Source organism: Hetaerina americana, unplaced genomic scaffold, assembly GCF_022747635.1.
Source record: "Hetaerina americana unplaced genomic scaffold, ioHetAmer1.1.p SCAF_6, whole genome shotgun sequence".
NCBI classification, from domain to species: Eukaryota; Metazoa; Arthropoda; class Insecta; order Odonata; family Calopterygidae; genus Hetaerina; species Hetaerina americana.
The window spans coordinates 56,400,827-56,425,268 of record NW_027287205.1 but is presented as its reverse complement, the minus strand read 5'-3'; the positions used below and the strand labels follow the sequence as shown (position 1 = coordinate 56,425,268).

General features: G+C 36.9%; 1 protein-coding gene across 1 annotated transcript in view; it reads right to left on the bottom strand.

Annotated features, from left to right (window-relative positions):
* tei (irregular chiasm C-roughest protein teiresias) overlaps positions 1 to 24,442 on the bottom strand; it is a 597,514-nt gene that overhangs the window by 118,089 nt on the left and 454,983 nt on the right. The window lies entirely within an intron of this gene.

Here is a 24,442-nt window from a genome sequence, read left to right as displayed (position 1 = left end):
ACGAGTGGCCAACGATGCCAAATTCCTCGTGCCTTGGTTTGGATGTCTTGCTTCGCTACCTCGATCCTCGTTCTCTGAATTCATGCATTGGATAAAACAGCCACTATCAACACCTTGCTATCAGTACCTTGGTGGAATTAATCGAGTTTAGAAGGTACTCTCACGGATGAGGCCAAATTGAACTCATCTGATGGAGATGCAATGATGAAAGGCATAAGACAAAAATCACGTTTGGAAGCGTCTCGAACGACCGAACTTGCGAGGATCTAATCGCTGTGATCGCTTTCTTTGCGAATTTATTATTTTGAACGTTGAGCAGAGGACATCTTTTATGAGGGACTGATATTTTATGCATGAACCTTGGCTGCCGTAAAAGGGCTAATTTTTAGAAATAACCCAGACATTTTTTTTGTTTTAGTAAAAGTCCTCCTTGAAATTATATATTATATTATTGATAATACACTAATTAATCACTGGGGTACTTAGGTTAGTTAGATACTCGTTATATTCTGTACTCACATTGAAACTTTGCTCTAGGTATATTTTGAAATGTATACGGCTTTCATATTAGCTCGAATACTTTGGAATGCGTAAAACGAAGCTAGTAAAGTTACATGCCTTTAATACTCGTATTGATCAAAATTTTTCATTTCAATATCTCATTATGCATACTTCATTTTCGTTGCATGTCAATAATTACATACGTTATTTCTCCTTGTACTGCAGTAGTTAATTTCGAAAGTGTGCCTCAAATGTACATGCACATGACTGAATTAAAAAAACGTTAATAACGGGAGTGGTCTGAAAATTGCCCGGCCTAAAAAAGATACAAGACATTTTTTTCTGAAATATACTGACATTTTCTGAGGTCGGAAACTTTTCAAACCACCCTCGTAATTCAGAAAATTGCTATTCCATTAGTGCCTGCGATCCCTGGATATAACTACTAAGCATTCAATTGCCCGTCACCAAGTGGTAACTCAATTGACGGCAGCTACACAACACTGTATGTTGGGAATTTTGAATTATTTTGTTCTCTTTTGCACATTCAGGAAGTAATCTCTCTTTTTACATTAAAAAGCCATTGAGCCATTACATTTCTTGAGCTTAAATCTTTCGGATAATTTTATTTTGGAGGCAGAAGATCTTAACTATCAATGTTATCACCGGTCATGTAGTAAATATCCAATCCGTCACACATAGCTGCAACCCTTAAATTGTGTTGGAATATTCTAGTCAGTAGTCATGTGTAACGTTAAAGGTTAAAACTAAGCATGTTTAAGCATTTGAACTCTCAGCTGCTGTTTCTACAGTCAACTTTATCATGAAGTTAATCCTAAAATGAAAATATATCGTTTAGAAGGTCTAATTGCAGGGGTGGTGGCGTGAAAGTGGTCGTTCATTATTCAACATTTTACGTAATGGCAATGATCAAAAAAACTATTTGTATTAAATGGTGCATAAATTGATGCATTGAATAATCATTCTTCGGTACTTAATTCTAACAAAGATCTTCTGTGCAGCATGCAGATGATAGATTTAGTATTGCAGCATTAATGATGACTTAAGATAAGTGTGCTCGAATGGTTTTCTGGAAATCTTACATGCATCGAATATTTTTCTTTTACGATGGATATATTTTACAATGAGAAAATATTTCCCTTCAGACATCCACGAATGTAATCAATGTTTTTCATATTTTCATGTTTATTATATTTTTTTGATTTTCATAGACAAATTGTCTTTGCTTAGATTATAAAGCATCTCCTTTAACCGCATTGAAATTCGCAAAATGATCCTCGATTTTTTTAGCCTATACCACAAATAGCAGACATACACGAGCAGAAAAATGGTACCCTTTGTAGACATATTTCAAATAGACAATGGTAAACTGGCATCTACTGTTTCATAGGCTCCCTTGGAAAATTCTCATATGCTTAATAAATGGAGTAAGTCCGTCTGAGGATTGTGAAATTTAAAAAAAAATCGTTTTCCTTGAGGGAGGATAAGGATACTCATGGAATGTGGGAAAACAGATAAAGCGAAATGGCAATGGCAGCACAAAAATGACTGACTGGCTTTTCAGAAGCTCACCCATCATCGTGGGAGTTGAGGATTTAAGGTCGATATTATATTTCAAGCTTAAAATGGATAAGGGGAGCAAAGCTCGTAAAAACTTCGCTAAACCTAATGATTTTCATGACATATAAGTATAGATGATTTCTGTTGGTTGCCATCATTGGGTCGTAAATCTCAATATGCAATGATTTTCACGCAGTTGCATGAAGAAAAGTATGCAATACTGGAATAATAATAAAGACTCAGAACGGAGAGGACACTTCTTAAAAAATTACTTTGGGGATGATAAAAAGCGGTTAATTACGTATTTAGAATATTTAAGATTTTTACGTACTTTATCGCCATGGTGATCTGAAAGGTTCTCGGCCTCACCCATAGGTGGTATCACTACTCGCATGATTCTCTTCCATGTTGGCACAACAGTGAGTAGACGCCTTGTGAAATTGCAAGCCATTTCAGCAAGCAGCTTGATTCATATAGCCGTTTGAATCGGTTGCGGTGCGTGTGTTGTTAGAAAATGAACCAATCGAATATCGTAGTGTGATTAAATTATTTATAAAAGAAGTTTTGATACCCACCAAAATTTATTCGAGGACTGTGAATGCGTGTGAATGGGGACTCTTCTCCTTCGATTTCCACCGTGAAGAAATGATCTGCCGAGTTTAAATGTGGCCGTGGTAGACTTCAAGATAATCCATGTGAAGGAGGTCTAAAAAGTTCAACCACATCAGAAATAATAGAATAAAGAAGGCGTGTGAAAGTGCTAATACTGTAAGGATATCAAAAGAACCAGCCGATGACATTTTGCACCAGAAATAGCACATGACAAAGCTTTGCGCAGGATGAGATGCCGAGAGTGTTCACTGTGGATCAAAAACTCATTCTGACGGCACTCTCCAAACAGGAGTTGGCGTGCTTTGCAAAAAACAAGAGTGATTTTCTGTATCACTATGTGACAATTGGTGAAACATGGATTCCCAATTACACACCAGAATCGAAACAATAATCTGAAGCTGGTTCTACAGCTCCATTGAAGGCGATGATGGTGCCACAGGTCATGGTGTTGATGTTTTGGGATGCGAAAGGAATTCTGTGGTTCAACTATATTGAGGAAAGGCAAAGAAATAACTGGGGAGGAGTACTACTCTAACCCTCTTATGGACGCAAATACTCGTGAAAGCAGAACCGGCTTGCAGAGGAAAAAGGAATTTTCCATCAGGACGATGTACCTTCCCACAAAAGTGTCTTGACAACGGGAAAGTTGAGGGATTTGTCCTATGGAGTGCTGGACATTCACCCCATTCTTCGGATTTTTCTCCCTCTGAGTTCCACCTTTACCTATAACTGAAAAATTTCCTCGCTGGTCAACGTTTTCCCAATCAAGACGAGATTGCGACTGTACATTTGCCGCACTTCCGGAAGAACACTGCAGAGATTGGCACTTCCGGAAGAACACTGCAGAGATTGGTTAAAGATACTGGAGCACCGCGGGATGAAATGCATTAATTTTAAAAGCGATTATGACATCAAACAAAAGTTTTTTGAAAACATAATTTATCACTATTATCATCAGGACGAGAACTTTTCAGACCATCAACGTATATTGACAGGAGTTAATCCTATTAATATCCGAACTACATTTAAAAAAAATTTCCTGCAGAGAAATATTAAAACCGTTTTTACTTTTATAAGGTTTGTATCGATGGGGCGGACGATGTGATATCGACTAACTAGTAAGATGACAAAACAGATAGCCTCTAGTTATACGTGTAATAATTATGCCTTAGAGCAACCTATGGATGTTTCTATTGCGCCATACGACTAAATGGCGAGAGCCATAATTAAAATAACTTTAAGATGGAAATATAATGTATCCGCTCTACAAAGTCTCTTAGATCTTAAGTTTTAATGAGACATTTTGTAGAAGTTAAATGTAAAAGTAGAATGCAGAAATTAATAAAAATGTCCATAATTTTTTATCAAAGACTTGATTATTTATTACTTCTTTCCAGCTGCTACGAAGCACACAATTCGCTCATTTTTTCAATGCACGTCAACCGATCCTGAATTCATATTCACGTAAGGAGAAGAATATGTGATGTTATGAATTCCTCTTTACCAGTCCAAACGCCTAAGGCACTGTACTGTTTAAAACTAAGAGCGAAAAAATAAATATTCAGCTATGTTTGACATGATGGTTGCTTGAAATTTATTACTTCTGATAACTAATGACAAAAAATACTGATAAAACATGGAGCGAGAGACGAAGCTTTTTTGGGAATATCTGAAACGTTGACAGATTATCGAGAGGACCGGAGAAGAAGACAAATGTGCCGGAGGTGAGCATACGTTTCGGAGGTCGGGTGGGACGGGGAGGCTTGCATGAGGAGCTGGGAGACGTCGGAAGAAGTCATTTATACAGTTGTGTAAAGGGTGGAAAAGGGGGAGAGGTTATCGCGAACATTTTGGGAAAAAGGGACGAGGAGCGGTGGGGTGGAGGCAGACAACGTTTGGTTGAATAAAGAAAAATGACCGACGGAAATGAAGCATGAAAGGTGAAAGGAGAGGGCATACACTGCCTTGTCAATACTTCTCAGTGGGACGACAGCAACCGCAGCGACGGAATAGGATGTTGTAAATAGAACAATAACCCTAGGAAAGTTTATAAAAATCATATTGAGTTAGATCCTGATCATCGCCTTTTACGATGATTCCGATTTGAATTCTGCAGTCCTCCAGCCAATTAAAAAAACTAAATTGCTACTGCTACTAGAACCGCAATTCAAATTCCTATTCAGCTATGTTATCCAGGGGTTTACCCTTTTATGCCAAATGAATGTTTTATTTTTCAGTATTGTTACGTTTTAATATGCATGGAGATTGCATTTTTATATGACCTATTCTTTAACATCATCTCTAAGCCCAAAATTTGGCACGGATAAGAATTCACAAGATAAAATTTTGCTTCACAATTGTAAAGCATCAAAAAATGGTGCATTATAAAATGATGAGGCAATTGATTTTATCTGTGTATATCCATATATATATATATATATATATATATATATATATATATATATATATATATATATGGTATGTGTATTATATTCATAATAATATATATATGCATATATATGGTATATATATATTATATACATAATAATATATATATATATACACATACATAATATATATTTATTATAATATATATTATAAAATATATATGATATATAATAATATATGCATTTATATACATTTAACTTGCTTAATAGTTAATTACTCCATTAGATATCCTATTTCATGAAAACTTTTGGGGTATAGTTGGCCGTATAATTATTTGCTCTGATCTTTTCTTTATCTGTTGCCAGCAGAACACTAGCAAAGGTGCGTGTAATTAAATTTTGAGAAAGAATGATTGTGAAAAGCCTTTGTGGAAATAGCCTCTTTTCCGAATGGACAATTGTGTGTTACTCTCATGATACGCGTGTCAGAGAATGCTAGAGTTAAGTCTTCAAAACATATTTTTAGAAAATCTAGTTTACTGCTTGGGTAGGACGTAAAAATGGAGAGCTAATGTATTTACTTCATTACATTGAGAGACTGTTGCATCTTCTATGACGGCGAATCACGTAGTCTACAGTTCTCTCATTGGGAGAACTGTAGGCTTCCCAGGCTCTTTGGAAGAGGCTTTGATATGTGCCCAGCATATTTGAATTCTGTCTAATTTTTCCTTTATTTTTCACGAGCTGGAAAAAGTGAAGTTTCGTTCGCTGGTTTGGTGTACCCTACTGATGGTAATTAATGCGTGAGTTTTAGATGATTCTCCCGGTATTATTACGTTTCCTATAATCGTGCTACGCTCCCAGGCCTCTCAATTGATTAGTATTTCCCAGCTTCTGGCATAAAATATTTTTTAATCTGTTTTCGATAGCTAAACTAATACTAGTACTTATTCAAGACGAGGAATGTTCCGACACTTACGTGTTTATGATGTAATCAATTAAAAATTTTGCCAGCAAGAAAGAAACATTTCGTCGAGCGCGTTTGGATTTGCAAAGTAAATACCTGCACGATTTTTTCTCACTCTTGTGTGTCAGAAAACTCGTGTAATAAAAGTATAGTTTATTTCATTCAAATACAGGTATGAGATGCATGAACTATTCTATCGATGGCATTGCAGATACCTGAAAGACCTTTAATTGATTCACTAATTTAAGCAGACAATAATGACAGTACCTGATATATAGTAATTTGACGTACCAACTTGTGAACAAGACCATCTGTGGTTAGAAGTGTGACATTTAAAGAAACTCCATTATCTATCTCGTATAGTTATCCTAAAGGAACGCAAAATGACCTTTGCCATTTCCAAGCAATTGAAGCATTGTTAATTACTTCAGTTAGTTCAGCATTCATAACGCGTTTTTTTCATATGAATATTCCACAAAAGAAATATCTCGGTTGGCAGTTTCTGTAGTTCCAAGAAGTACGTATTTATTTTTCAGGCACTATACCTAAAAATGTTGAGATTTCCCACCATAATAAATGCTGTTATTTTTATGGACTGTTCAGATTTTCTGTTCCTAACAACTTTTTCTGCGACTTAATGGGCCTCTCGACCGGTTTATGACAACTATACTCTTCAGAATAAACGCGGAAAGTGAGATTGGAGATGGCTTTGGAGGGAAAAGGGGGCTTGGGAGGTGTGTGGTAAGGGGGGGGGGGTTGATGACGGGATAAAAAGATATGGCGGAGAATGAAAAGATGTGAGATGAGAGCACGGGAGGGAGGGAGGGGTGAGTAGTGGCGCGTGAGGGGCGGAAGTGAGAATGACGGAGAGGAAGACTGGGGGGGGGGGGTAAGGGCATAACGGGACATGCCGAGCATTATCGCTTTGAGGAAGAGGGGTGCGGTAAGAGGGCTTCGGGGGTTGGCTAAGGGGTGGATGGAGGGGATGGGAAGAGGTGGGGTGAGGGAAGGAATGATTTTGGATGAACGAGTGGAAAGGGTGAGAGAGAGAGAGAGAGAGAGAGAGAGAGAGTAGAAGGGGCCTCTCGTAGCCGGCGTGACAAATGAACGCCGAACGCCGCCTCTTTCGAAGATTGAGTGTCCGCTTTGGGACGACGCATCTGTATTCGTAGGGAAGAGAAGGAGTGGAGTGGAGAGGGTTGTGTGTGAGATTTAATATTCCCCCAGATGGAAGGACGGATGCCAAGCGACAACGGGACGGGAAGGGGGGGTGGTTGTAAGGGGAGATGGAACAGGGGTGCGCGCAAAGTGGTGAGTGGGAGAAAAAGGACGGATTTTGGGTTGAGTTTGGGGAGGCGGTGGGAGGATGAAGTTTTTGAACCCACCCGATCTACCGAACGAGTGCTGCATGGTTGTCCTCCAATCATTCTCTCTTGTTGGTTTTCTCCGTTGTTTCTTCGCCTTCGGATGATTTAAACCCCAGAAGTGACAGTATGCGAGAATTAAGTGATTCGATTTAAAAGTGGTGTACATGTTAGATTAGGACTGGACGTTCTGGTGATGAGGGGTGGTAGGAAAGTTTCTGTGGAACCAGTGAGTGAGTTTGAAAGGGCAAGAAGTTTCTGGAGGAAAGTACGAAATTGAATCAGCAGCAGTGCATTTTTTACAAATCCTTGGGAGGCTACATTCATTAATGTGTCATGGGAAAGGAGAATAAAGAAATGGACAAGCAGAAGAGCATTGAAAAGATTCAACTGCAGAATGTGGTTGCGAAATTGGATGCAAGAGAAACTACGTAGTTCCTTTTTAGCTGCAATGAAACAAAAGTGCTCGCTATATTTAGGTACTGGCCGACTTGCATGAAGTACGCTGTCAATCTTTTATCAGTTCTAATAGATCAAAAGAAATTGAAGGACTACTTCAAGGGAGAATATGTTCATCATTCAGGGAAAGAAAATTGCGAGAGATAAAATTACAGTACTTGAAATGAAAGAAATCCAGGTGCATTTAATAACATATATAAATATATTTTTAGTAATCTACCGGGTAAGGTAGGTTTTGGATGGGTACAACTACCAAATAAACATTTTTTAATATTTGGTTTTTAAAGAAGACAATCAAAAACAATCGAAATCATTTTATCCCTAAAATCCCCTTTGCCGGGAAAAAATGTATTCCCTAAAACTCTTTATTGAACACCTTATTAGTATTAATATGTGAATGGTAATGTTCTTAAAAGAAGCCTCGGGCTTGTTTAACAATTTAGGTGCCTCGGAAGAATAACATTTTAAAATTGTTTTGCTCCCATAATATTGTAAAAACAGTACAATATGACCATCGTAGAGATTTAGCTGGAAAGTTCGGTTCTTCAAACAATGTTTATAGAATATGGACAATGGGCAGGATCAATGAACTATGACCATACAATAGTCTTCCTCTCTTCGGCTCACCAAATCTGATTTCTGAAGACAGTCAAAGGCCAAGAAAATGGTAAAATGGATTGTAATAGGAATTTTGATTAAATACTGCACAGAAATATTAATTTATTCTATAGAGTCAACAATTTCGCCCTTTTAGCTATCTAGTGTGATTGATGATATGGTCCTTTTAGTCTGGGATCGCTGCAGTACGTATGAATGTTTGATCAGATAAGGAGAGTCAAATCATTACCAACACTAAAGTAGACGTTTGATTAATATTCTGATAATACTACTTATGTATTCACACCGCTTGCGCGTTTTACATGATTGATGTATTATTTTGTCGAGGATTTTGAAGGATATTAACTCAAAAGTATATTTTGATGGATGATGAAGAGCAAGCTTAAAATATACGATACTCTTTTTTTCTCTTCATTTTGTCCTTTTCCTTCTTCCTTGGCTGTAAACTAACGTGGTTAATTCGTACGAACAACATACGACGTTCCATCTGTCAAAATGCGTCTTTTTCACATATATTGCCCCTATATCTTTAATGACGACATGATATTGTTCACTTATTATAGCAGGATCTCACCGGATTTACTCCAATTATTTGCATTCGCAAATAATCGTGTCTCGGAAAATTTTGCATTGAAATACCATGATTCATGAAGGTATCTTTCCCAACATGCAGTTATTTCTCATTCAATTTGACTGACGATCAAAATTGCAGTTTTACGACTCCGTTCGGCTTGTTGTCTCGAAAGCCAACCAATGGTTCAGTATCAAGTGATGTCTGAAACAAAATTAGATTAATATAAATTTCCGATCTGCACATAATTACAACTGAATAAGGCAATTTGAAGTATATTCGAGCCAAATTATGGAAAGTGTTAGTTTTGGGCGTGAATATCTAGTGTTCTGACGCGGTCGACATAGAATCATATCTTAGAGACACAGAAAGATGAGATAATATTTGCTTCAAGAAACTGTTTGCTTGATGTAAATGTGATTGTTTAATGAGGTTTACTAAATGCTAATATTTTCCTCTTATGGAAACCTATCTATATTAAAATAAGTGATTTGCCAAAGATAATTTCTGGATTGAGTTAGTTTATGGGCTTCGTAACGCACTGATAACACCAGTCCTGTTATTCTTTTAAACGAGCCTATTTTGGGAAAACACTTAAAATTGTGGATCCGAGGTAGAAAAAAAAATAGGAATTATTTTTCGCCTGTAATCAAGGATTGAACTCGAATGCAATAAAATATTGGTTGAATTTAGTAGCAAAATTATTTGAAAGGATTGGAGTAGAATGAAATTGAAGCACCCGACGTGAAATATAACTATTTTAATGTTTTTAACGGCTTGGGTTCTCATGTACTCGTGCTATACATTTTTATTAAAATATTTCACGACATTAAATTGGGATAGATGTTTCCATCAATTCAAAATTTCGTTGCGTGCGGCTAGAGGTAGCTGTGTGCTTCATGTTTTAGCCAATATCAACGAGTGACACCCAGAATAAAAATTGGGCTACCAGATCTTTGTCCATTCGATATACGTATTGCACCATCGAATTTGAAAACATCCACCATTTAGCGTCACTCAATCTCATTTTTTATTTAATTGAAAAATGTAGCCCCTGTAAAGCTAGTAAAAGAATAAACATAATTACAAAAATTAGTGGATGATTTTCATGCTGGGGGTATAGGAAACAGCTGTACGAGAAAATGTTAGTATATTATCAGGGGAGGAAGAGTTTATTGAATTTTAAAATTCGCTTTTTATAACATAAAATTACAACAAATTCTGGCCTTTTTGAAGTGAAGTCGGGAGTTATTATGCGAAGTTTTGGATAAGTTTAAAGAAACCAGGATAATTGAATCTCGTATGATAAATGAATATAATTCTTGAATATAATACGACGGTTGTCGCTGAATAATCATATTAGTACAGATGAGCTCCTGTTAAACCATTATATTACATGAGTATGTATGTAGCATGCATTACTCATCAGTCTAGAAAACGTTTTTGATTTACGTATCGTGGACACGAACTCGTTGCCATCAGTGTAACCTGGTGTGCAACATGATCCACTGAAAACAAAAATCCCTTGCAGATGTAAGGTCAAATGAAATTTGGAAATGTATAGAATGCATGAGTATTAAACATATTATTTTATGTGTTTGATACGTTAGTATTCATTCTGGATCGAGGACTATAAAAGAAAAATTTCTCTAATTCGCCCGAGCATAGTGACACTTGGGCCAAATATTCTATACCAGAGGACCCTCCCAGTGGTTTTAAGCATTCAAATCTATTTTCATGCTGTTGCAGTAAAATATTTAACGTTCAAAGGGATTTTGTCATTTATTTACGCAGAATTCCTCCTTAAATTACTCGAATAATGCATGATTTCCTGCAATGGGGAATATTTAAAAACTTAAATTAGTCGTTTTTCGTTCTTTCAGGGGGACCAATTATATCGACAGCGTAAACACCTTAAATGTGAACTGTCCAATATTTTATTGCTGTGGTTTCATAATTGCCAAGTCTTTCTTTTCCTTCGCTCCTTTTAAAAATACATGGTGAAGGGAAAAGCAAAATGCAAAAATTAAAAGATGCATTTTAAGCGAACCGACCAACCGGCTGTGGTAATGCCCCCCTGCCTCCACAGTTTTCGGCGCATTACCTCCTTCGAATTTCACTCACCACCATTTATAATTCCCTTGTCCTCTTCCCAAATCTCACTCTTTTTCTCCGAGCACCCTGCCTGCGTGTCGCCTCCGCTATCCATATGACACTTCGGACATTCCTTCCTTTTTCTTGAAATGGCGAACCTGAGCAGAAATTCACTGTGGTCACCGTTCATCGTCCAATCCGTGGCCAGTGGTTTTGGCCTTGATTTGAACTCATAACGAACACCCGAGAGAAATGCTGACGAACACTATTCCCACTCATTCCTTGATAAAAGCTATTGTGGTCACGAAAATTAACCATACGCCGTATTTAGTATCCTGATCATCGAGTTGCTAGTCTTTTAATTTTAGTAGTGGAATCCATGCTACGCAAGGTTACAAAAACTGATGGTAAAAGAACAAAATTTGGTCTTGGAAATTCAGTCCCCAAATAAGTTAGGGAGTATAAATGTTAGGAGTACACTGGAAAAGCGTAATGTATTCTCTCATTTTTTGTATAGTAATTGACACAATAATTTTATATTCAACTTCTACATGACCATTTATAGCATTTGGATTATTTTGGATATTTTACTTCATAACAATTGTATTAAATTTGCTTGGTTCATAATATATTGGTTTCCTCGTCAAACCAATGTGATTCAGCATTTTATTTTCCGACTATTATTGCCATTATCGTTTAAAAATTAGTATTTTAAATATCAAAATAGTGTCTATACCGTTTTTAATTTTAATAAGATAAAAATACTTCTGCAGTTGACATTTGCACAAATTACCTTTACTATTAGACCTACTCTAAATTTCATCATCTGATTAAACAATTCTATTCTCTCCAATATTTATTTTGTTGGATTGAATGAAGTGATATTTAAAGTTTGAGAATAATGTTTCAATGAGCTAATGTTTGAGTCTAAAATAGAGAATAATTTAACAAAATACTCACTGGAAAAATATAGCCCGTAGATCGACGACTTTTTTATCCGGGGTAAATCACTCAGCAATGATTTTAGAAAATGGGAATTAGTTAACACAGTTACCCTGAAGTTTATGTAATATAATATTTAAATGTAGAATATTAAGCTCGAATTGGTTAATAATTAGACTTACCTTTCTTGGCGATTATCTGAAATTTATTTTTATGGTATATTTTATTAATTTACGCAGGAAATTATAGCTACCTTTCAATTAGGAGGTATATATTCATTAATTACCTTTAGAAAGCAGCTTAATGAATTTGTTAATCATACCCAGCCACGTAAAATAATGACTTATGAAGGTCAATTTAATAGATAATATCCATTATATGATCACTTGTTTTTGTGCTGGCATTATTATTTTCAATTCTTGTGAGAATTTTCTTTGCAGTCAGTTTAAAGTTAAGCTTGGAATTGTTATGTGTTAAGATGAGCTTCTATTTCCAAACATTTTTTCGTGCCAAAAGTATTCTATCTAATCGACGATATTGTATTTTTTTTTTATATATATGGATTCCACATTTAGATTACGAGTAATTTTAATACACTACGTGGGTCTCGGTAGTCAAGGGCTAGACCTTGACCACAGGGCACGGGTTCGATTCCCGGGCAAGTCTTCTCAAGCTTCTCCCAAGCTTTTTCTTCAAGACTCTCCAAGACTTTTCGGGTACCAGATCTTCCTCGGACCAGTACGGGGAAAGGAACTGGACCCCACACCCAGATGTGTGAATTTCACACGCCGACTAGGACTAGTACTGGGTGATCTCTACTATCACCAACCAAAATGACCTTTGATGGGTTGATTACTATGCTTCTAGTTTCAGGTTTTATAATAAAGTGAATTGAGTACACAAAGGGAAAAACTTCATCCATGATGTGCATGAGATTCAAATAATATTTACAGTATGGGCCAGAAATGTAATTAGTCGCTGAAACAGATATAGTTGAATAACCGAAAATTAAAAGCCTACCAATCGCTTCTTTTCATACTTTTAATAATAATCGCAGCAGAGGTGCATTGTAGAGGGGAAGGTCTAGTCAAAAATATCTCCGAACCTAAATAAGATTATTATAATGCACAAATTATGATTCGTCTTCTCAGCTCATCCATCAGTGGACGGTACACAAATGCTTCCAAAATTTTTTAGTAGTGTAACATTTTGTTTTGGTTTTAATTTCGTTGAGAAAATATCTGATGGCTTTTAAGCATCGTTACAACTCAAAATTCAAGCTGATATTATCAATTAACATTGACTGAACACATCAAAAAAGTAATTTTAATGAGTGGCACTCATTAATTGGGTATGAAAACATTTATTTTAACACTTTTCATTTCCAATTTCAAATTCCGGTGTAGTCTATCCTTGCAAATCGTTTAAGGTCAAGCGTGGGATTGGAGCTAACCAGAATTGGTGGGGGATCGAGGCATAGCATCTGATTCAATGCGAATCTACACAAACGACTGATCTATGTTTCCAATCCTCCTAAGTAAACTTAAGAGCAATCTTAACTGAGTAATGAACCTTCAGCTGTCTAGGAAACCTACTCTGTTCCTTCCTCTAATCAACTTACCTAACATTCTCCCTTCTATCACGGCCTTCATCATTCCGCTCGATAACGAGGAAAATTAATACTTCAGCAGAAGAAAATTCTTTGTTTTTTTTGCCTTTTTTGATTTATTATTTAGAAAGGCCCTGTACCCCTAATTATTTCTCTATCTTCAAGTTATAAGAGTCTTTTGTTGACATCTGGGATTTGACAAGTCGGTGATGAGCGTCCTGGGAGTTGAAAGGAGGCGATGAGCCAAGAAAGGCCAAACTGCTCAACACGGAAGTCTTTGCGTAACTGTTCGTATTACAATGGCTCTATACAGGTTTTCCGGTCCTTGTGCAGTGGTCAATGCTGTAGGAAGAGCACACCACCAAGGACATCTATGATTTTCCCTTTTGGGAGACGTTGCAAAGCGTCATCCGTTTTTAGACTCATGGTAAATGCACTGACTTGATAAAACTATTATGGTAGATTAATTAAAAATTGGCAATTTTCCTCAAAATAAAATTTATTAATGCGACCAATTTCAATGTAACTACATCATCGTCAGGTCCCCTCATCACTCATCCTCACACCTCAGTCCATTCCTGACGATGATGTAGTTACATTGAAACCGGTCACATTAATAAATTTATTTTTGGAAAATTGCTAATTTGTAATTAATTATGATATTCCATCATATCGCGCCTGAAACGCCTCTTTATATTATGGTAGGTTAAAGCTCAGCTTAGTGTAGAATCCAGGGGACTCTAGGATTCCCAATTTGATTCCTTAGAATTTCCTTAAATTTTAATCTACATTTAGGATAAGCTATATTTTTTCGGAAACACTGCGAAATAAAAAATAGAAAAACCAGAATAGAGACGCAATTAAAATTCCAAAAATTCTTTGGGAGTTCCGAGTCTTATAAATGGTTTGGAATGCTAAACACAGAAAATAAAGGACTAAGTCAGGATTTAAGCCACAGCAATACAATTTATCATATCAGACAAAGTCGGTTCCATGCAAGATTGATGAGGAATATACACATTAGGAAAGAACTTATTAAAATTAAAGATATTGGAGATATAATAATAATAATAAATAGAATAAAATAGAAGCCTATGTACAAGAATGGTTGAAAGAAGGTAGATTTCACTGAGAACCTCTTTAATACAAACCTATGGTTGGTTAAAGAATGGGAAGACCTAATACAGTCTTGTCTCTGGACGCCTGCAGCAGGGTAGGTGAAAGGTCACCAACATCCTGGTATCAGCGAGGGGGAAACTCGTAAACCTGCTTAATTCTAACCAAGGAGAAGATGGGAGTCCCAAAATTTTTATGTCAGAACAAGCTGAGGATCTAATACCTGATATAAGATGCAAATGATGACTTTTACGCCGTAATCGATTGCAAATAAAATATTCTATTGAAAATCTCAAAGTACCTAATTTGGCACCAGCAATGGATATCACACAATTTTAGAAAATTAAGACTGATGGAATTACTCTATTCCGATTGAATATTAACTTAAGGTATTAGAAATTGACATTAATGTTATTGATATGAGTGGCTCATCAACCAATATATCACATAAGGACCCCAATTTCAATCCTGATTTAGGATCCACATGTGATGACCTATATCAAGGTTGAAATTACTTTTTAAAATTGCAATCTTAAAAATAAAATCGCAAATCTTATCGGAATTCGTAGAATAAGAAAACCTAATTACATTATTGAAGACTCCTAATAATTTTCTTCATCGGACGGAAATATGACAATACGTGTATTTTACTCGTATATATCGCCACCACTTTTTTAAAAGTACCCCGTTATTGATCACGAATCCTCACATTGAAGAGTATGCGTCGTGTCCAATCCTTCTGCGAACAGATGGAGGTGGAAACACGATGACGCACGAAGGCTCACACGCCCTGCTAACGATCAGCCTTACCCTCGTTAAGATTTCCCTTCATCCCACTCCTCCTCCCCTTTCGACCAATGAACGGATCATTTTTACGAAGGTCTTTGATGGCGATAAGAGGTGGAAAGAGGACGGCGGTGAGAGGAAAGGTTTTGCGATCACGGGGACTAAGGACTGAGGGGGGGTGGGGCGAGCTGAGGTTGCCGAGGAAAGAGAAAAAGGAATGAGAGAGAGAAAAGATGACTATCGACGGTGGAGAACGACATTTGGATGTGGTGGAAGGAAGGTTGGATGAGATGAGGGGGGAAAGGTGGTTAGGAGAAAGAGGGAGAGATGGAGACACTTCCTTGACGTTGAGTTGCGGAAGGTTTGCGGGCACGGGGAGAGGATGAGGGACCATTGACGAGGGAACTAGAGTCGGGGCGAGGGGGAAAGAGTGTGAAATGAAGGGCGACGAGAGGGTCTGCAGCAGAGAATATGTGGAAGGAGGCGGGTATTGGGGACATATGGGTGAGGGAGGGAGTGGCGGGTTGGATGAAGACATGGGACGACGACCTGATGACGAAAGGAAAGATAAAGGAAGGAGGAGGTGGTCGGAAGCAATTACTGCAGTTCAGACTACGGGAGATGGCCCCACTAAATCGGTCTTTAAGGGGCGTTCGAGCGGTAAGTGGATGTGTGAGATTTTTTTCTGTTCTTTAGGGACATGTAATGAACGGCAAGAGCGATTAAAAATAGCACCATTTAACGCCCTTTACGATCTAGATATCTGAGACTGATTCTTTTTCTCTTCTTGCAAACCTTACGTCAATTTCTCAGTTCACGACAATCTCCCTTACGTCGTGCTTCACCTTTTCTTAGAATGATATTTTGGATGGCCCTAATTGTTAATGCATGAAGGCCAATTTCTATTCCGAAAAGTTATATACCATTGAGGAGGGGGGATTTTAGTCACTCCTTACTCTGGAAAATCAGTGATCATTTGTTCTGTAAAAACACTTAGACAATTGTAAAGTTTTATCAGAATATTACATCGAATATTTTCTCACTGGAAAGGAAATTTTTCTTAAATTAATAAATTATTATATGAGTGTCCAAAACTGTTGGAGTAAATATGTTAACCTTGACTCCGACTGTGTAAAAAAAATAATCAGCGCATTTGACTGTCCTTCTGTTCTCTCAAAAATTGATATTGAATGCCCGTTTATCAGTATACAAAATTGAAATTATAATATGATTGATATGATGATCATATAAATAAGTAGCTAATCATCACATTAATTAGTTGAAATCCATCTTTTTAACTTGCGATCTGAACTCTGCATCCTACAAACAAAAAAATTTGTTTCGAAATATCTCAAAATATTTTTAAAAAATTGAAAACGTGTTAGCACCTCGAATACTAACATGCATAATATTGAGTAAAATATTCCACGAGACAAGGACACGAGTACCGCAAATAAATTTTGCACTCATAGTGATAAACTTCAAAAATATTTTCCTGAAACTACCAAATATAATTGTTTTTAAAGAAGTAAAACCTTATCTTTCTTGAGAGACTGCAATGAAGATTGTAGTACGTACAAAGTATTAATAGAATTTCTCGGGTTAACACCGGGTTGATTTACAGAGCAGTGACGTCTCAATGACTGATTCTACCATCGTCTTCAGGATGAAAAAGATGAAGTCAGCCATTGAAACCTCGATTATCTGAAAGGCTATCCGGTGTAAAACAGAAAAAATCCTGAATTTTGTTCCCCAAAATAGCATTAATTCCAGTAATGGTCCAAATCAGGTCTGGAAGAAAGCTTCTAGCTTGTTATTTGTTTAATCCTAGCTGCTGTTGGCTTAAAATATCACTATTGACTCACTTGCCTCTGAATAGCTTCATGTTATGTTTAGCTGACCAACTAACTATCTGCAAATAGCTGAATAGCTTAGGTGCATTGCTAAAGAATTTTCATATTCTATTCAAAGAGTGACATACTCAATTGCACTAATACATGTATCATTACCGGAGTTGAATCAACATGCATTGCAATTAAAATCAATGTCAACTACGCCAATCATTATAATTTAAAGTAATTTGATGCAATTATCTTTTTATGCACAGAAGAATGATCTTTTTTATATTCTTTAGCCTAGTCAAAAATGTTTTTTTAATTCAAACCGATTCCCCAAAAAAAGCGGATAAATACTCGTAATGAACGAGCGATCTTATTATTATTATTTACACATTTCAGTCAGATATTCCTCGACTTAAAGATTTCCTTATGTACATACACAAGTATGGCAAGCTCTTAATGCTATCACTTTTGAAAAAAGGAAATTCCTGTCCTGAAACAAGAGTCTAAAAAAACAGCATTGCGTGATTTAACATCAACCACAATACTATTGCAATTTTATGTGTACCGTTTGTTTAGATTCATAGGCTTGCATTTCCAGGAATACTCATCTGCAAGAGCATAAAATCAACTTTGTAATCGGTACAGAAGCGGTAACCTAACTTCTAAAATGGTGATTAATATTAAACACGTTTCAAAACTTAGTACAAAGACCAAGGGTAAGTGACATCGGGAGGTGTAGACACCTTTACGCAGTTACGGAGGAATACCACAATAAGTAGGAATTTACACCTAATATTGAAGTTACGTTCAGTGTAATATCCTGAAAGCTGCCGGGGAAGTTTAATTATGTACCGTCATGAATCTGGTACTAGCACATGTCACAAACAGTTTACATTGACGCATCTTTCATCCCTTGTGAATAGCTTGAAAATATTTAGTAAAATTTCAAGGAATTCGGAAGTGGCATATTTTTTTCAGTAAAGCATACGGACTCTCCTACAGCCCGTGGATCACAGATTAGAAATCCCCGTCGTTACGAATGGGAATGAACGGGCGAAATCCCTTGATTACGATGCACCGCGGATGACCGCCTGAAGCTTCGTAACTGGTGGACCTTCGCGATGAGCCCGTCGCGTTTAACCTCTCAAGTTCCCCGTGAAAGATGAAAATTGGAGCGGAACGTTCGGACCAAGCGAAGTTTCACCCTCTGCAAAGTATCGGACCTGCGGACCTTCGCGGGGCACGTCGCGCACTAATTCGAAGCGGGTTCCCCGAGGCGCCTCAAATAGTTCCCGGCGGGAGACTGATGGAGTGCAAGATGAAGTGGACAAGAGAGGGAAGATTACGCTCGGGCGGGAAGTGGGAGTGAGGTGGGAGGAGAGGGAGGGAGATAGCGGGTGTTGGGAGGAGGAGAATTTGCGACAGGACGTGTGGAGAGTCATGGGAGTCGACTCTATTCGACGAGCATACTCTCCAGATTTATTGCTCACGATCCCGTGTGTCACAAGCGAGCGATGTCATATAGAGCATTAGTTAGATATGTCATATGTTATCCATGGAGGTGAATAATTTTCCACGGAATCCTGAAAGTTTCCGTATTAAATTCTGGAGCATAAGAAGTGATATGTCTTACAGAGTCGATTTCTGAAATGAAAGGTCAATTTAATTTTTCTAATTCTTAACTGGCGTATTGACATACACGTATAATAGGACGAATGATAAATCATGGTTTACATATGCGGTATTATGCGTGAACCAATATCAATATGACCACTCACTTATCGGAAAATTTACAAAGTTTGCATACTTCAGTACATAAATGATATCTCGTACTTCTCTTCAAAAGTTTTTGTTTGGTTAAAAAATATCGCCTTTGAGTTTCTATCTTTCAGTTATGCGAATATCAAAGCGCGGTTCTGCCGCATTAGACAGTCTTTAGGACTAAATACATTTTACCATCCGGTTAAAATAGCACTTTTCACTTATTCGCTATGAAACTGTAACTACATTAAAGAGAACATATGAATCCCTACAACTTTATTAAATCCACCTCAAAGTAAATTTTACAAGAAGAAAACACATCCAAAACAGCGATCGTATTGATATTTAAATCAGCTCAAATTAAATAGTATCACGGCGAATACGTTTTAAATTCATCCCTTGCTAATTTTAACAAACTACTGATTAGTTTCTTCGTTTTCGTGCGGTAAAATAGCAATTACGGTGACAGGAAACATATGAAATGAATGAAGTTTATTTCATCAATGAACGTTTGAATTCATAATGTTAATTAAATTTATCGGAATATGCTATGTTTATAATTTACGCGCTACACATTCTCAAATTTCCCATTTTAAATTCATACCAGCTTCCTGCACCTGGCTCTCGCTGCTGGATTAAAGTTATGTTAGCAACTACTAAATGAAGACTATAAAGTCGTTGGATGTAATGAAAAGAAAGAGCGTAAAATGTGCGCGTAAAAATAAAATCTTCTCAGTGCCCCATTTTATTGGCTTCTCAGCATGACGCGGATGAGGTCAATCGGAAGGAGGCCTTTTACAGCTTTGAAATGCGTATTTTCAGAGGTCATTCATTCCCTTCGTCGTATCTTTCTCTTCCCTGCTGCGTCTTAGTTCTTACGGACGCGCATAGGCCACAATTGGTAGTAATTGACGGATGGCATTTCAAACCCAATGATGATAGCATCCGGACCCCTTCTGTAATGTGAAAGCCTCTAGGTCTTTCTCCTTCTCTTTAACCCTTGGGAATTCTTCTCCGGTGACGTGCTCTATCCCTCTGGAGGTCTAAGTCTTTAATAATAAGGGCTAATTAAGAAAACACGGGAAAGTATAGAAGGTGTAGCTACGTTTTCCATTATTTAAGAATCGTAGAGATACATATTAATATTCGTATAGTTGTTTTACAGAATCACGTAAAACCAATTCAGAAACGAGGTTGTTAAGAAACGTAGAAGAGAGGAAATGAGTGTAACGCAATGCATACTCGTGCTATGAATTAATCCTGCTAATATGCTAAAGCTAATGTAGTAATAAAATGAGGTTACCATAGTAATAATTTTGTTACCCATGAAGTAAAATAAAGAAATTAACCCGTAACCTCAAATAAAAATTTGACTGAAGCTGCGTATGTATGCACGTATGTAAAAACGTTATGCACTTTTTTCAGTTTCAGCAGATAGAAAGTGTAAATAACTTATCGCCTCTTAACATTAAAATATCACACCTTTCACAAAATGTTGCATTTTATAAATTTATTTTTCGATGTCGGTTGGAAAATGGATGCATATTGCTTTTTTTTATAAAAATTGACGTCTGCTGTAACACTAAACTCAATGCATAAACGAGCGTGAGCCAAAATTTTCATGGCTACGTTTGCAAATTGCATGAGCTAGCATTATTTTTATGAATTCTCAACTGCTTTGTTTCCCAAGAATTGTATCTTTACAAGCGTTCACATACTCAGAATCTCTCTTGCAATGCACACAATTTAAAGTTTGACAGAGTAAACTGTGGTTAGTAGCACGGGAGGCGGAGGACATTGAATCATGGGAAGGGAAACGGCACACATCATCATTAGGCTAATATTGATGGAACACGACAAGGGGCGAAGTTTATTGCACAGCGTGAATATTTGCCCTCCGATGACGTAGTCCGCGGGCGTTCAGCATTGTGAACAATGCTAAATACGATAAACAATTTTCCACCAAGTTTCCACAAAACTAATGATTGGTGCATTAGGATTGGATTAATATTCCTAAAGATCTATTTATAACTCCAAATTATCTTCTTTATACAACGCCCGGAGCATCTTATCCGGAAAGTCCGAATCTACAGCCATTTCAAGACTTTTACCAACGGTCGTGAAACAAATAAAAAAATATTTGTAAAACGCCCTTTCCATTAGAACTATATTTTTGCGTTAGAAGTTTTTGCATTGCCATCCTCGTCCTTTTTCCCTTTTACGTATCCGATAAATACCTATCGGCTATGAAGGCATAGGTTTATACCGCACTAAAGTGCTGCTATCTAACAGAATAGAATTTTTTATTGCCTAAAAAACACAGGTTATTGTCGATTTTTCCAGTCGGAACCAGGAAGGCGATCGACAATGCACACAGATGCATTTGGCAGAGAGTGCATTTGACATTGAAATGCAAAAATAACTCAATGTCTCACCAATCGGAGAAATATATAGCAAAAACTTCGACACATTGCGCACACTCGAACTCTGAGAGGAGAAGTAATACAGCGATATTTTGTTCAGGAATAAAAGAAAAAAAATGGAATACATCTGAATCGAAAAGCGTCAAAGATAAGAAGAGAGAAGGATAATGCGAAAGAGAATGCAATTGAAAAGATTGGATGGTGACGAGAAAGAACGAACGAATTGAATAAATGAGAGAGCAAGGAGAAGGAGATAGGGATGGAGCGAATATGAAGGGATTTTGAGTTATGACACGTGAGAAATAGCGGACAATGAATGAGGGGATGGGAAGATTTTCATGGGAGACGAAGGTATGGAAAGGAGATGCAAATGGTCTGAGTGATTTCATAAAGGAGGGATGAGACTGGAGTAGAGGGACCAAGGACAAAGGAGTGAATGGGGAGAAGAAAGGGGGTCGTGGTGTAGAGATGCGAGATTCGAGGCGAGAGACTGTAAGAATTGGATAGGGGAACGAGGAATTGGTCGGGCAGGGAATGGGAGAGTCGTGGGGAACGACAGTGAATTGGTTGAGAAGGAGGATGAGATTGGATGAGTGTGAGTGACAGTTCATTTGAGAACTTCTTTTCTACTCTTGCAATTGAGAGCTCACATTCTCAACAATATCCTCTTTCGCCCTGACAAATAACTAACCTCCTTTATCCCCACGCTTCCCCTCATCCCAGTGCCTCTACTAGAACGTGCGTATGTACAAGTTCTTCCGTACATAGGTACCGATGCACGGCATACATATATACATACATCAGCGCACGTTCCTAAAACTCCGTTTCCCTTCAATCGAAATTTCCGTCGTCTCAGTTTTTAATATCCAATATGGGGTTTCCGTCATCAAGGGAGAACTTTTCAACGATCTCGATATGTTTGGGCACGCATGACAGCCATCACGCGAGTCGAAGGCTGAGCCGTCATCGTCTTCCCCTTGCCTGATTAATGGTCTTTGAAAGTTTCGAAGGATTCCTAACACCATGCCTCAGAGAAACGGTTTCGAAATAATAATCCTTTTTCTTAACGTCCGCTGAACTGAAATCCATTCCGCTGAACTGAGAGCGAAATACTCATCTTGGAAACTCATCTTATTCCATTGTTACCTTTACAAAATCTATTCAAGGCAGTGGGTTCCAAATTGATAGAGTTAAAACACAAATTTGTGATTTTATTCGCCTGAAACAGGATCATTTGTAACACTATTTGAAATGGCAGAATGGCTATTAAAATTTCTGTGCCAACGAAAACTATAAAATATCGTATCTGTAAACTAAACATTTAAACCATCATTAAAAAGTATAATACGTTGAAATTTTATCAAATCCTTTAGAGCCTCAACCGGATTAAATGAGGATTAAGACCGCCAGTGTTGACTTTTATTTTCAATTGAACGATATTTGACAATACAATTTAAAATCAAGTTTTCTTTAAGATAATTAAAAAGATTTTCTATCTATTTTTTCTTCTTTATCCGTCTATAGAATAAACAGCCTTTCTGAACTAACGTATTATCTACTGCTCATTATCAATATGCATCAAGCACTTTACATCTAAATATTAGAGTAATTAATTTCATCAACTGGCAGTAAAAAGAAATTTCTGAAAAATACAGCACTTGACATAACTCAATCATACAGGACTATGTGACTCAGGAATTTGAAATGCTTTTTTGCGACTATGAGGGTGGACCATATAGCGAGTAAATATTATTAGAAACTTCGCTTATTGTGAATCCTCAACATTGAAAAAATGATCAGATTTACTGAATGCGGCTTTCATACAAAAAATGTCCTTCTCATAAGCATTCAATTTGCACAAAAATGTACACTAGACCGCAGAATAACAAAATTCTGAATTTGAAATAGATGCTCCGTATAAAATGTATCATTACAAAAGAAACTTTATTTCAAACTCTTTGGAGCAGTAAATGCACAATGGAGCCACTAGGGATGAGAGATATCGAGTATTTACGCAAAAATTGTTTGTTTGAGGTTTTGCTGTGTACCTTCGACCGTTCCTTTGATTAGTTGATCCGGATAAATAGTGAAAAATTGGCCAAACTCATGTGTCACTATTCCTCGCTTAAAACCGTTATCGCTGTATACACGGACAACTGTGAATATCCACGAAAATGTTGCATGAAATGACACTGGCAGGGGAAATTTTATTCTGATTTCTAATTTGCGTGGGTGTGCGTGATTATACATATATATGTATACCCTTTTATTAGCTTAATCATTCTTGTATTTTTTGCATGTTACTACAGGACCAAAAAATGAATGATTATTTTAGGATGAAATGCCGAGCAAAAATTCGACAATAAAATAAATAACATGTAACATGCACATACCTAACAATGCTATAGCATATGACCGGTTTTCAGGAAATTTTGGAAGAAATCGAGGAAGAATATTAGCACAATACGCGTTTTGACAGAAATGTAAATATAACAAATTAGCCTTAATTAAGTTTGCAAACAAATTAAAAGCGTTTATCTACGCATTTTATTGAATTATATTAGTTTACTTCAGACAAACATATTATTGAATCTTGAGTTCATGTGAATATGTGGCGTTTAATTTAGGATTGCGCCTTGTTCAAAACAAAACATTTAGCTTCGTAATTGCATTTTGATTGACGATTCCAAAGTGTTTCGGCTTCGAAAATAGCAATAACGATCGCTTTGACAAGGACAAATATTTTATCTATTAAGGTCAAATAATTCTAATATTGCTAGAATTTCATGATTGATATTTTAAAGGAAAAA